Source organism: Diabrotica undecimpunctata, chromosome 9 (genome assembly GCF_040954645.1).
Source record: "Diabrotica undecimpunctata isolate CICGRU chromosome 9, icDiaUnde3, whole genome shotgun sequence".
Classification (NCBI taxonomy): domain Eukaryota; kingdom Metazoa; phylum Arthropoda; class Insecta; order Coleoptera; family Chrysomelidae; genus Diabrotica; species Diabrotica undecimpunctata.
Genome location: NC_092811.1, coordinates 89,560,598 through 89,576,668, shown reverse-complemented (window position 1 = coordinate 89,576,668; position 16,071 = coordinate 89,560,598). Strand labels below are relative to the sequence as shown.

The 16,071-nt window shown below is 33.8% G+C and overlaps 1 protein-coding gene across 1 annotated transcript in view; it reads right to left on the bottom strand.

The window, feature by feature from the left end:
* Positions 1-12,046, bottom strand: part of LOC140450265 (E3 ubiquitin-protein ligase RNF144B) — a 393,953-nt gene extending 381,907 nt beyond the window's left edge. Inside the window, exon 1 of the mRNA XM_072543787.1 lies at positions 11,857-12,046. The gene's annotated coding sequence lies outside the window, so the exon portion shown is untranslated. The remainder of the gene's footprint in view (positions 1-11,856) is intronic.
* Positions 12,047-16,071: the final 4,025 nt, after the last annotated feature.

Genomic DNA, 16,071 nt, shown 5'->3' with positions numbered 1-16,071 from the left:
TTTTAACCTTTAATTGTGGCTTATTCCCATTTAAATAGTAATTAATTTAAAATCCCACAAGAAAATAGCTTCAGAACAATATTTTTACCGTGGTACACTGCACTAGTGAATAACCAAAAAAAAATGATTTGATACTGATATCTATTATTGTTTCTAGAAGAATTTTCAAAAAAATTTCCTCATATGCACCTTTGAGGTCAATAAGCACAAGTATACACTTAAAATTAAATTAAACCTCCATTTCCTTATTTACTTTGGGATTAAAGTTACAAATCTGAAGGTGTCTGAGTTTTTCCTACGTATTACATTATTATTTAAAACTTGGCATATACGTTATAAAATAATATTTCAGTAAGTATTTTCGATTTTTTGAACTTATGCCAAAATTAACTCGTGGATGTTAATTCATTGTTAATATTATGGAGATTATAAGCTACTATTTCTGTCTTTTGTGTTGAAATCTTGAATCGACTAAACTTGTTTACAAATAATCGAATATTTTTCGTGGTAATTCTTATTAGACCAGGGCGGATCTGATTTGAGGTGTATGTGAAAGGATTTTTGCAAAAATAGTTGGGTGATATTTTCAGTAATAATAATAATTGACTCATGCTCCCTCTCAAATAGGTCGGGAACATTATTAAAACAATTAAAATATTTAAAAATTACTGAAAACATCGATTATTTTCTACTTTCCTTGCTTATCACATTAAAACAATTCATTTTGGAGCAAATAAATATAATAGCGACAATTAAATTTTCTATAAGATACGGCTGGTTAATAATGTTTTAATTTATTACCCTTGCTGCAAAATAGCAATAAATACAAAAAAAGAGGGGGAAACAGGCCTTTTCTTATTCAATGTTTTTCAACCCCTTAGATTACTTAAGTCCTTCATAATCCGTCTGGATAACCTTCACAACATAATAAAACATCACACAAAATTTCATTAAAATAGATTTAATAGATTTCGCATAATACTTTTGCAATCTAAATTTTTGTATTGCATCGGTATTTTGATATCCCAAAAAATATGCAATAAGCTTACTATTCCTATCTTCCAGCTAAAACCACCTTCTCTCGTAGTGAAAAAAAAAACGGAAAAAATCAATGTACCAAGAATCTGTGCATCATAGAACAAATAGTTAAAATTAAAAATATAGCTGAGATAATTTTGAATAAAAAACTGTTTTGGTAAAATAAACCGTTCTGTCGAAAATATCGCTCGATGCGGTACGGCTACGCACGCGAAATCAGTTTGTAATATATCACTTTTCAATTAACCGGTCACTATGAAATTTCGAGTCTTAAAGCCCAATCGTCAAAGCCTATGCAATGAAATTTCGGTTTTGCTTTTTAGCAACAAATGTGAGGAATTTCAAATAAGCCTAAAAAATACCGAATTTAAACATTCATATTACTGTTACGATAAATTCTGACCCAAAACCGTAAATATATTTATTACTAATATTCTCATTCATTCACGTATTTTCTAGGTAATGCCTACTTGACACACGATGGGTCCCCCTCTGTTATAAAAAAACAACAATCGAACTTTCTGGAGACGAGCCGATGTAAACATACCAGTTTTGAGACCAATTCGCCGCTCGGACTAGTCCAGAAGGCCATCGACTTTTCTGGTCTAACGGTACTGGGTATATAATAGGACCTTTTTGGAGAAAACAGTTAGTCAAAAAAGAAGCTCGCGCTCGCGTTTAAATTGTAACGTCCGATAGATAAATTATGTAATTAGTCAAATAAATTGTTGTACAGTGGTTTAATAAATTGATATAAATTATCGTGTTTTAGTAAATTAAAATAAGAACAATAAATTAAAATTAATAAAGACATAACATTACAAACGATTGCACGTTACGGAAAATACTTCCAAGAAGACGGCCTTTATTGAAATTTGTAGCTGAAGTAGTGTAGTTTATAAAAACATAAGTGTGTAATCAGAAAAAAGCAGTTTTAAATGTTTTAGATCGTTTGTAATGTGAAAGTTTAAATTCCGCGTTTTTAGGCATATTTCAAATGTCTCATATTTGTTGCCAAAAATCAAATCCGAAATTTCACGCCATAGGTTTTGAAGACTGGGCTTTAATAATGAAAATTCCATAGAGACCGGTTAATGGAAAAGCAATAAATTTTAATGATCTCATGAGAATCGTAAAAAATGGCAAAAATCGCGCAACGTTTATTTGTTCAACACTTCTATAGAAACTGAGTTTAATTTCGGTAAAATCAAAATCGCATAAGAGAGCTGCATCCTTCACATTTGAAATGCTTTTTAATTTTTGTAGATAGGACACTTTAATAAAAAGATATCGAATTTTTACCGTCGAATTGATACAAATTTAATTCAAAATTGATTACGCGCGCGTGGCCGCGTCGCTTAACGTATATTTTTTTGAGAAAACGGTTTATTTACACAAAAAGTGAACGTTTTTGTTCAAAATTGTTAGTCAGCTACATTTTTTATTTCAACTATTTTTTCTACGACACACAGGGTCTTGGTAAATGGATTTTCAGTTTTTCCCTTATGAGAAGGGATGGTTTTAGGGAGAAGACGAGGGGTAGGAATAGTAAATTTTTTTGAATATTTTCTGGGATCCTAAAATTAACATTCTTAAAAAAATTCAGTTTGTTCGTATGATTTTTAGAGGTTCAGTGGCATTTTCGTTAAGTATAAATAAATAAATTTATTTCTAACAAAACTATAGCATCTCTGGCATTTGGTAATGCGTTAAGTGTGTTTTTAAAAATAACAAAAATTGGCAAACTTCTATATGGTCTAGTTTTTGTTGTGAAAGATTTAAAAAAAATTCAATTTAAAAAAAATTAGACCCCCCCCCCCCATAGGAAAATTCTAGGTGCACCAGTTTAATCGGCTAATATCGTTGCTGCTAGTAATTTTAAAATTGTTTGATAAACTCTCGTTATAAAGATTAAAACCTATAATAGAGCAAAAGTATATTATCATTCTGCATCTCTTTTTCATTAGAAATCTGCAAAATGATCAATCCAATCATCATCATTGGTGCTAGAGCCTTATAAAAGAGCCTCGACCTTCCCAAGTCTATTACGCCAGTCAGTTCTATCCATTGCCAACTATTGCCAGTTTGCTGCGCATATTTGTCTACCATCCTCATCTACACCATCTCTCCATCTGAGTTTTGGCCTACCCCTATTTCTACTTACCACAGGTTATAACATAAGGATTTTTCTAGGAGGGTTGTTATGCTGTGATCTTGCCAGATGTCCTGCCCATCTTAGTATTCCTATTTTTATAAAGGATACTACGTCTTTACCACCAAATATATGTTTATATCTGTGATATATCTCGTAGTTGTACCTCCTTCTCCAAACACCATTTTCATAGATGCCACCGAATATTCTTCTCAGGATCCTTCATTCAAGTATAAGCAGGAGATTCTCATCTGCCTTGGAAATGGTCCATGTCTTCGACCCATATGTCAACACTGATTGTATAAGGATTTTGTATATCGTTATTTTTGTTTTTGCTTCTCATATGTCTACTCAATTCAAAATAGCATTTGTTTGCTAGGATTATTCTTCGCTTAATTTCTTCCGTCATGACGTTCTCCTTGATGATCAGGGAGCCTAAGTATGTGAATTTGTCCACCACTTCAAAGGTAGAGTTATCAACCGTGAATTGGTGGCCGATGTTTCTGGCTCTATTGTTGGGTATTGATGCCATTATCTTAGTTTTCTCCTCATTTACTTGCAGGCCCATATTTTTTGAGGAGTTTGACAATGTGGTATACATTTCTTCTAGCTTGCTTGTTGTGCGGGCAACTAGGTCAACATCATCTGCACATGCCAAAATTTGGGATGATTTATTAAAAATGTTTCCTCTGTTGTCTATTTGGGCATTCCTGACCGCCTTTTCCAGAGCTATGTTGAAAAGGAGACACGCCAGAACATCTCTCTGTCGTGCGTTTCAAATGCCTCTGATTGTTCGCCCTGTATGTCTGTCGAATTTGCAAACAACTTTACGCATTGTAGCCTTAACCAATCTTACCAGTTTATCGGGGATCTGGAATTCATCCATGGCTTCATATAATTTATTTCTTAGGGCACTATCAATAGGCCGATTTAAAATCTACGAAAAGATGGTATGTGTCGATATTGAATTCACTGATTTTTTTTTAGTATTTGCCTTAGCACAAAGATCTGGTCTGTTGTTGATCGACCAGGCCTAAAACCACTTTGATATTCGCCAAGAAGCTCCTATGAATATGCATTCAGGCGACAATATAAAATAGTCAAAAATAATTTGTATGCTGTATTAAAGAGGGTTATAGTTTCTACCATAGTTTTGATCAATCCAATATTGACTAATAAAAAAACTAACTAGGAAAGCTTCAAAATAAACCTTAAACACAAAATTAATCTTGCTGTGCCATTGAGAAACACGAGTAAACTTGATGACGAATTAGAAGTTCTTATAAAAAATATCCAGCAGGTAGCTTGGGAAAATACTCCCACAATAACTTCTAGAACAAAAGGGAACAACTATTCAAAAGAAATCAGAGAACTCATAGTAGAAAAAAGAAAATTAAGAAAAAAATGGCAGCAATACAGAGCTAAACGAGACAAAACTAGTCTAAATAATTCTACACAAAAACTAAAAAGGGAGATACAGAATATAAAAAATTCAACAATTGATTCCTTTTTAAGCAATTTAACACTTGAGCAGAACACAGATTATTCTTTATGGAAGGCAACAAAAAGAATGAAGAGACCAATTATTCATTCTTCTCCTATCAAGTTGGAAAACGTAAACTGGATACTTAGAGAAGCATAAACAGAGATATAAGAGAATTTAAATCCTAAGAAAGCTCCAGGATATGATATCATAACAGAAGAACTATTAAAAATGCTGACACACCTAATAAATGCTGCTTTTAGATTGAGATATGTTCCCAGACTCTGGAAAGTAGCCGAAGTCATTATGATCGCCAAACCAGCTAAACCTCCTAATGAAGTGACATTCTATCGACCAATATTACTCCTTCCGGTGATGTCAAAACTATTTGAAAAATTTCTATTAAAAAGATTAAAACCAATAATAGAAAGAAAAAATTTTATACAGAAATTTGGTTTCAGAAATATACATTCCATTATATCACAATAAAACACTAAAAACTTCGTTTTCAAAACTTCCACAAAATTTATCATAATATTTTATCACTACAGCTGTTTCGGCAGAGTGCCTTTCTCAAGTAATCTATTTTTGGATGTGTTTACAATTTAAAGTCTTTCACGAAATAGGTTGAGGAAGAAAGAACTGTTTGTCTCAAGTTGGTCATCCAAAGTTATGTCTGTGTTTTTTAATTTATTAATTTCCATAGATTCTAATAAAATTAGCTGAAGGCCTTTATTTTTGATGTGAAGAATTTGAAATTCGTCATTAAAAGAATGATTATGATCTAGAAGGTGAAGTGCGTAAGTAGAATCTGTTTTCTTATTATTGAAAGCCCTTTTATGTTCTGCTATACGTTTGTTAAAGGTTCTACCAGTTTGACCGATGTAAGTTTTTTTAAGTGTCAACTTACACCACTGTGTAAGTGCTTTTTATTTTGGTTCTTGTTATTTTTAATATATTTGCCTAAGTTGTTCTTTGTTCTAAAAGCTGGTGTTATTTCTTTCTTTTTTATGTGTTTGGCTATTTTTGTTTTTTTGCTTGTATACCTAATCGAGCAGAAAGTACTGGGTTTTTTCTCTGGTGGTAGAAATACTAATTTCAGGACTTTCTTGTGTAGTTTTTGATTTAAAATTTTATTAATTGTTTGTTCGTTGTACTCATTGTTTACTGCCATTTGTTTAATGATATTTTTTTCTGTCCCAAAGTTGTATTTTGACATCGGAATTTCTATTAATATATGTATCATGATATGATAAGATGCCAGTTTATATTGTGTAGGATGGGATGATGAATTGTGTATAGTCGTGTCAGTATGGTTAGGTTTATGAAATACGGAGAACCTATGTTTATTTTTAAGTCTGATTTTTTAGATTTAATTATTGCTGTTAATTAAGTTAGGTCAGAAAATAACTAATAATTGGTCATTTGTGACCAAATAGCAGCAGCCAAACACCGTACAGGAGTTATACAAAAAAACGGCGCAAAATCGACAGCGAAGATTAGGGGAATTTGGAAGAGAAACGTGGAAAAAGACCTTTTTTATTTAGTATCCAAATTTTATTTAAAATCACCAGATGGGAGCATTTTCCAACAAACCTAGGCTTTACTTGGGCAGGCCATACATGCGATCGAAAAAATTCTCGAAGCGCCGCCACACTATTTTAAGGAATAACGGCGGTGGAAAGTGGAAACGTGACATATTATGTAAAAGTTAATTGCTTTTCATAAAAATTAAATTTTTTAAAATTTTAGTAAAAATCGTGGGTTAAACAATCACTAATAATTTGCTTTTTAATTTAAAAGGGTTAATAAACGACGCCTGAACGGATAACGACTTTTCTTTATACTTAACAGCCACAAAACAGTGCTCGCTATTTTAATCAAAGTCAGTATTAAAAACAAAGTATAAACACAAAATAGTTATATTATATTTTGTGTTTGGTACCAGAAGAAAGATAAAGTTTTTTCTTTGCCAACTGTAAAAATGGTATGGGAAAAGTGAAGATAAAGGCATTTATTTATATATTTACTATAAAAGCACACAGATTTTTCAGTTAAACTAATAATCATACTAGAAGAAAACATATAAAATCTGTGTGTATGGAAGTTGACCTGCACCAAAATCAAAACGTTTATAAATAGGACGACGGAAAATATATGGTTGACATTATTCAGAATTTTTTACAACTTATTCATTTTAAGTAACATGCTTGTTAGTGTATGAGTCTACATTATAGATAATGGCAATTAGGAATTCGAAAACTGAGGATAGTCGAACCACCCAAGTCAGAAAATAGTTCAATGAGTGGTCAGAACTTCAATTGGGGAAAAACCCTAGAATATGAGGAACAGCATTTTGTAGATTTAATGACACCGTTAGGCAGATGTGTAACTTTGGTATACTGTGGTACTTTCCTACCCCTTGGAAAGTGGCCAGTACAGTCATCATCCTTAAACCAGGGAAACTTCTAATCATCACTGAATCATATAGACCAATTTTCCTTCTGAATATTCTAGTTAAAGTCTAAGAGAGGATCATCAAGAAGTGACTCATAGAATTTTTAGAAGAAAACCACAGCATCCCAAAATTTCAATGCGAATTCAGAGTTGAACACTCCCCTCAAAATGCATTGACGGAAGCAGCAACCTTCATATCACGCTCAATCGATGAAAAAGACAAAATAGCCATAGGCGTGTTCCTAGTTGTCCAGAAGGCTTTCGATGAGATCTGGCATGCAGGTCTGATCGAGAAACTGCGCCGTTTTCGACTGCCAACCACATTTCTATAAACAATTCACTCATATCTCTCCAATCGTACCATAAGAGTTAGAATCAACGACAAATTCTCCACATCATTCACTCCACAAGCTGGAGTACCTCAACTCTCAATTTGAGCGCCAATCCTTTACACAGTTTATAACAGCCACCTCCTCCACCCCACTGACCAAAATGAAACCAGCCTCCTCTATGTCGACGATACTCAACTGCTCTCCTCAGGCACAGTCGACGGAACGATAAGGAACCGCTCTGTGTTCAACAGGTCACATGCCATACTCGACAAGATCGTCAAATGGTGCAACAAATGGAGAGTCACTCTCAACCCAACCAAGACACAGGTCATTCTCTTTAGGTATCCGGGCACTTCCCGGTTTGAGGACGAGGGTAACCTCCCCTTTCAGAGTTCGGTCAACTACTTAGGAGTTCAATTTCAGAGGAACCACAATTAGGATACGGAACTAAATCTTACCCTAAACAGAGGAGAAGAAGGGCTAGACTCCTAGAAACTCTGTCAGGCAGATCTTAGAAAAAACGGAGTACGACTTTTCTGCACACCTACAAAATCTAAATTATAGCGATTATTGAATACAGGGCTGTTTTATACTCCACACTGAACAACTGTCATATAAACGCCATCATGGCCACAGAACGCAAAATCCTGAGAAAGATCATGAGGAAGCGTGCAGACTATCCGTCGGTATTATTCCACCAACTTGCAAATATACCTACTATAGAGAGTAGTATCCGAACTCTCGGCAAGAGATATGTCCTATGAACCATCATAAACTGCAACATCAGAGCAAAGGTGGTCTTAAAAACATCTTGACACCGCCTAGGACACATACTCACCAGGCATCCCGCAAAGAAAGTTCCCTTCCTCCCGATCAAATTTCTTAATTTGGCTGGAAATGAACTTCCTTATGAGTATTTCTATACCCCAGAAGCGACGATACTAAGATATCGCAGATAACAATCTGCAAGCCAAAAATGCTCAACCGAAAGAGCCGTTCCCAAATGAGCTGCTAACATGCGAAGGTACCTCTTAGAACGACATGGCTGACAACCTTCCTCATTCACACTCACACTGATTAACTACAGTTTCTTAGCAAATCACTCTTTACATATTTAAGGTTATTTTTTAAGGTGATTAATCATTTCATTTTTATTAAGGTGATTAAGAAGTAATAGTTTCGTTAGGTTACGGTGCAATCGCTCGGAAGTCGTAGCTAAAGTCTATTAGTTGAACTTAAACAGGTTTAGGATTAAGTAAATAATAAAGATAAGTAATAAAAATTAAATCTCCCAAAACGATGTGAAAGAAGGAATAAACAAATTAAAAAGAAAGTCACCAGGAGAAGATCAAATACCAAATGAACTCTTAAAATATGGAGGTGATCACCTTGTACAACAACTGCAACTTCTTATTAATAAAATAATCAACACGAACAGAATACCAGATGAATGAAGGAGAGCGATCATGGTGATGTTCTTCAAAAAAGGAGATAAGAAAGACCCCAATAATTATCGAGCAATAAATCTATTAAACACAAAACTCAAATTGTTTTTGTTATAAGACAAATAAAAGAAAAGTCGCTGGAATACAACAAACCAGCATATATGTGTCTGATAGATTTGAAGAAAGCGTTTGAGAGAGTGAGAATTCGGGACGCGATACATTTATTATATGAAAAGGGAATATCACTGGATTTAGTAAAAACCATTGAGAATATATATAAAGATAACATAGCTATGGTAAGATGTAAAGGAAAACTATCGCAACCTATCAAATATGAAACTGGCATTAGACAAGGAGGTTCGCTGAGCCCATTAATATTTAATCTGATAATGGATGAAATCATAAAGAAAGTTAAAAAAAAGGAGAGGATATAGAATGGGAGAAAAGGAAATAAGGATAATATGCTACGCCGACGACGCCATAATAACAGCCGAAAATGAAGATGACCTACAAAGATTAATTAAAGAATTCGAAGATACGGCGCTCATATACAACATGGAGATCTCAACAGAGAAAACTAAAGCGATAATGATATCAGCGGACCCGAGACGATGTAAACTAGTCGTAAATAACAAAATAATAGAACAAGTGATGGAAACTGAATACTTATGAATAAAACTGTCAAGCTAAGGAAAAGTCGAAGAAGAAGTACAAAAACAAGTGAACATGGCAAACAGAGCAGTAGGATGTCTCAACAACACAATCTGGAGAAACAAATACCTCACAACGGAAACGAAAACCAGGATATATAAATCAACAATAAGACCGATAATGACGTACACAGCGGAAACAAGAGCAGATACGGCGAAAACACAAAGACTACTGGAAACAACAGAAATGAAAGTCTTACGAAAAATAACAAACCAAACTCTAAGAGACAGAGTAAGAAGTAAGGAAATACGAACGAGATGTGGTATAGAGGAAATAAACGCGTGGACCAAAAGAAGAAAAGTGGAATGGAATCAACACAGAATGACAGAAAATAGAATAGTATGAATAGCAAGAGACAAATCGCCAAATGGAAGAAGATCATTGGGACGACTGAGGAAAGGATGGTCAGACAACGTCAATTGCGGCTAAAAACCGAAGTTAAACAGGCATTAAGCCTATTTATAAAGTAGGAAGAAGAAGAAGAAGAATAAAAATTAAATTTTAGGTACATTTGTTTTGACGTTTTGATATCCAATCCGGAAATCGTTTTCCTTATAATATTTTTAGAAAACGATTTTCAGATAAGAAATAGAAAATGTAATATTTATTAAAACAGTCTGATAACATTAGCAATACAAGTTTATTGCAAGTTCAGAATTAAAGATAAACCCTTTATATATGGTATTGTTGTCACCATTGAATCCATTCTTGTAATCATTTCTGGATTGCTTATGGTGTTTTGATCTTTCCTTTTTTTTTGATCTTGTGAAATTACTTGTTTATAAATGACAACGGGTAATTATTTTTTGTTAAAACCTTTGGTAGCAGGTTTTTTCTTCCTGAAATGCATTTTCATTAGTTCGGTGTTTTGGGTTCTATCATATGTATTGATTTGATAATTCACTTTCTGATGTTTATGTTGTGACTTGAGTGGTAATTTAAATATCTGTTTTTGTGGGTTGGTTTTCTGTAAACTTGCATCTCCTATGTCTTCTTTTGTGATTAGCACATCCAGAAAAGGAAGTGAATTTGAAAGTGAGGAGAAATGGACAACACATCATAGACGTAGCCAAGTTTTATTATTGGTGGAGGCGGTTAAGAAAATAAAACAACTAAAAGTACATAAAAGAACCCTTGCAGTAGTTATTAAAAAACTAGTAGTTAAAAAACTTACAATAATTACAATTAGTATTGTATTGTAAGATATAGTAAAATAGTATAGGTAGTAATGTATAGTAGTGGAAAATAACCCCTAAAAGGGAAATAACAGAATAGGCTTAAGCTTATGGAAATGGATTTATAGTAAAGATCCGTAGAAAAAGCAAGACATTAAGGATTAATAAAAGAGGCAAAACGGGAATTCATGGCAGCCAAACAGATAATAATAGATGACATTAAAACCATATCCAACGAAAGAAAAATGCTATATTTGAGATAAAGCTGGATTAGAGAAATTAAGTTGGAAATCAGCGAAAAAGTCTTGGAAGAGGACCGGTGGAAAAAAATACAACAGTGATGATTGATTGTCGGATTGACAGCATAGAATTTATCACTAGTACCGACAGTTTTAAAAAATTTGCTAATGACAATTTAAAATAGTCTGTCAAGATTACATATCCTTCTAAATTACGAAATTTTACCATTTTTAAAGGTCACAAAAAAAAGATATTTTAAAACAGAAATAAAACTGAAATTATTATTACTAAAAGATATTAATTTGCTATTCAACGAAGTTCATCATATGATATGACCAAAAAGAGATGTATTTAAGTAATGTAAACATTGGACACCGAAAAGTGTAAACTAGAAAAACTCGAGGAACTGAATAATAAAAACAAACACAAACATAATCTGGCACTAGCAGTATTAAAAATTCTTCAGAAAAAAGATTACAAGTAAATATATTTTTTACGTTAAAGAAAATAGATACTGTTGCAATACCACGATAAATAAGTTATGTTATAATAATTATATTTAATAATTATATTTAAATATTAAAAATATGAATTCATATTGGAATGTATTTTAAAAGAGATTTAAAACAAATGATTCGTAATATACAATTTCTGAGCGACGTGTTTTTCATTCCAGAACCTGTTAAAGTATATATCGACACTGCCACTGCTTTTCATGTAAAAAATAAACAAATCTAAATTTAAACACTTGTTTTGAACAACTACATTCATGGCATATTTCTTCGAGAAAAACACCAGGCAATAAAATATTTACACTACTTACCCCTGTCAGAACGTCTAACCCATATTTGAGACCCATTTTCGTGGATTGCCAAACATAAATGGCGGGCGCATTCGATATTCGACACACTTTTTGTTACATATTCGCGAGTCGCGAAAACGATGCAAGCAGACGAAAGCGGACTGGCTCTACTGGGAATCTGCACCAGGTTGTACTGCCCACGTCGTTCGACGGTGTTTTCTCCGTGTCGGGACGCGTGGCGCCGCTACGTCCCTTCAGCTGATTTTGCCGCACTGATCGATATAAACCGTGTGCGACAGTGACGGAGGCTATAGCCAGTCAATTAGCAGTGGCGTAATACCTGTTACATATTTTAACGGTTTTTCCAGACAAGTCGTTGCGTGGATAAATAAGTCGTTCTTCAACACACCAAATTTATTAACTTCTTCCGTATAGAAAACTTCTCTATTTACAATTTATTATCAATTTTTTTATTAAAGGAAAGTTGCCGCAATTCACCTCCAGGTTATTAGCGCTGTTACTCAGTAAACAAAGCTTAACAAGTTTAGATTTTGTAAAGAATAATGATTGACCATAGGTAATTTAATAAGTTTTTTACTGGGTAATTTTCTCCTAATAGAGATGGTGGATTGTTTATTGAACGTTCCCTTTGGTAATTTGGTCACTCAATTAACAAACGGATGCCGGTTAGAGGTCTAGCACGAATTATGAATGTTCTTGGGAAAAACACTTTTTTAAAAACTGAACTCACAATTAAAACTTTTATTTTCGACTTACAAAGATTTTAGTAACAACTCAATAAATTAAAATCAGACTGAAAATATTGATTTTTACATGGTGTTTTTATAATTTTATAATTGGCGATCTTGCTGTCCGATACGTCGCAATTCAGTCAAGAATGTTCAAGCGGTAGCCCCGTGTTAAATCCACGTGGTAGAATTCACTGGATGGTAGCGGTCATTGTACTGTAACTACTCCATCCCCTCAAGAAGTTTTGTGAGGGACGAACAGAACTGTTGAGTTGGCCTCTTCTGGAGTTTCGTCGCTCGAGTTGGGTTTTTTGTTATTTGTTTTATACCTGTAACATATATAGAGGCAGATTATTGTAATAAAGATATATAAAGGAGTCATCCAAAAATGGTTATGGGTGTGGTTCCATAATTTCGGGTTAATTGTCTCTAGATGTTCCTCTTCCTTATAGAGTTCATGCAGTTTGTCTAAGCGGACGTGATCTATCCTTAGTGGTTTGAATTTAATCGCTGTTTGAATATCTATGGTCCTAATTTTGGGAAGCATTAGCGGTTCCTCTGGGATGGTTGTCCTTGAATTTATGTAACTCTGGATTGGGGTTTTGAATTCACATCTGGGCGGAAGATTGATGAGATGAGTTCCTTTTAGGCCCAAAATTTTTGTTGTAGAACATCGAGTTGTAATTTTGGTTGATTCGGGGAGAATTCCTATATAGTGGGCATCTGATAATCTTTGTTTAATTGATCTTGTAATCTAGCTCTGATTCAATCTAAGGACTCAGAGGAGTCTGATTTATTAAAAATTTCTTTCAAAATTTAATCTTTTTAATTACAAGTAATGATAAAAATCGCTTACAGGATAAAGACGATGCCGATGTTCCTTTGCTCCTGAAGACTTCTAACTTCTAATTCCCTCGGGTGAACTCTGCATACGGTTTTCCTGGGGCTGGTTCTTGGAACAGAGGACAAACACTTAAAAGTGACGAGGATCTATAAAGACTCTTCCACTTCCGTACTGACTCTGCGCCAATTATGAATGTTCTTGGGAAAAACACTTTTTAAAAACTGAACTCACAATTAAAACTTTTATTTTCGACTTACAAAGATTTTAGTAACAACACAATAAATTAAAATCAGACTGAAAATATTGATTTTTACATAGTGTTTTTATAATTTTATAATTGCTGATCTTGCTGTCCGATACGTCGCAATTCAGTCCAGAATGTTCAAGTGGTAGCCCCGTGTTGAATCCACGTAGTACAATTCACTGGATGGTAGTTTTCAAAGACCCACTCAGTATTTAGAGGTGTATGACAGGCCGCATGGCAGAGCGACCGCTCATTTGTACAATGAGAATTAAAACTAGCAAAAATTTGTGCCATATTCTTGTTTCTCTCTCTTATACATGCAGCAGACAGAGCGCCCGTCCTGTTATAAGCGCTTCATTAACGATTAAAAAGCAATGTTTTAAAATTAAATAAGACCAAAATACTTATCGGCAAATTAGAGAACAAGGTTTGAACTTGAATTTAGGTCCTTGATAAATTTAAAAATAAATTTTTTTAATTGTGTTTTTGAGTCTTGAAAATCGTAATTTTGGCTTTTCTTAAGTTTTAAATTGTTTATAATTCGAAAACGATCAAGTTTACAGAAAAATTAGAAGAGACCTATTCTGTTCAGAATGGTCCAAAAAATGAAAAAAAGATTGTCCTGATGAAAAAAATTGATTGTTACAATTTTTTTTCAAAAAGTTTAACAACTTTTCGACTGGGCGACTTCTTGAAGTTGAAGTTAGTTCGTTTCAATTAAAATTTCTACTTCATTATCTGTTGGCACTGACCTTCTTGTAATTTTTTGTTTGCTCATATAAATATTCTGGCTGTACCGTTCAGGTTTATTTGTATAGACTCTGTTAAGTAGATGTGACCTGTAAATCCTAGTTGGTAAGTAGGTTTTCTTAAATTATGTCTTAATTTTCCGTTTACATTTTTATTTGTTGACTTGACTAACTCAATTGCTAATTTGCAGAATATATTTGTATTTCTAATTTGATTCATGCAATAAAGCAAAGAAAATATTTTTGGGATCTTTCTTTCCCGTGAATGTTAATTCTTCGATATATCAGTAGTTATGTTTAATAGTAATTTTTCTCAAGTTTCCTTCATTAAGTAGTTTAAAGTTCAAAAATTTTATAAAAATATTTGAAGTTAAGCAAATTTTAGACGAACTTGTACCTTTTAATTAAGAGGGTTTTAAAATTCGTTAATTTTTTAGAAATATTTGGGGTTAAGTTAATTTAAAAGAAAATTGTATTTTCTGATTAAGGAGTCACATTCACATGTCAATTTTTTCTGTACTACTGACGAAAGTATTAGATTTTGTTGACTTGGGTGGTGGGGGCCCTTTATAAATTTATGCTGTGGGTTATTTAGCTCTCGATTTCTCTTCTAGGCACCCAAGAAAAGGGCAAGGCTCTAACCTGCAAATGAGAATTAACTGATCGAAAAACAGCCCCTGAGGCACGAAATGGATACATTTGTCCTTAACGAGAGAATGTTGAAATAAGTAAGGGTTACTTTTGCCGCTGACCATAATTTTGTTGAGTCAACAGCCTTTTTTTGTAGATCTACTGTGTATGTCGCCTCATGAAGAAAATCTTAGGGTACAAATAATTCAGGGCAGCACCTGAAGAAGCCTTCAAACCAGCAGCTAAGTTACTTAATAAAATTTATTACTTTCCTGTTAACAGAGACCGATTATTTTTATATAAAGTAACTTCCTAAATTCTAAAATGTAGATCTGGAATTGTGATTTTATTAAGATGAGAAAATAAGGCGTTTATACTGAAATTCAGCCTTTTTACTGATAGTTTATTGTATCCACAGAGAATGCAAATGAGTAGGATACAAGGACCCATAGCAGTCTCATGCTTGCCGTGTTGATGTTGGTGATGAGGTGTTGAATTTGTTTCTTTATCAGATTTTGGCCCTTAGTTATAAATTCGATATGTCATTATTAAAAGTAACACGACAAGGAGCGTTCACTGCTCGAAAGTAGGTATGAGTGTGTGATCTTCGTGTGTAAAAGACGTAGGCCCAGTAGAATCGTTTGAATAAACTATATAGGTAATTTTTTTTACATATTTAAATAGAAGAATAAAAATTTACATACAGGCACCTGTGATACCCAGGTAGTGTTGTGTGATACCCATTCTTTCTCCCACACATTCATCGGCAAACTACACCTATACGAACCATCAAAGACTTTTAACAACCTACCTTACCGAGGATGCAATGTCTCTCGAGTAGGCTGTCTCTCATTCTCTCCTATTTCCGCCTACGACAATCCCAACCCCACCGAGGTACTACTAGCTCGTTTCAGAATCCTGTTGTAAGTTCCCTCTCCTCTCGTTCTTTTGAAGAGAGTAGCTCCCTGATAAATTTGTGGATCCGTGTCCACCACCACTCATCCCTCGCCCACTCCGCCA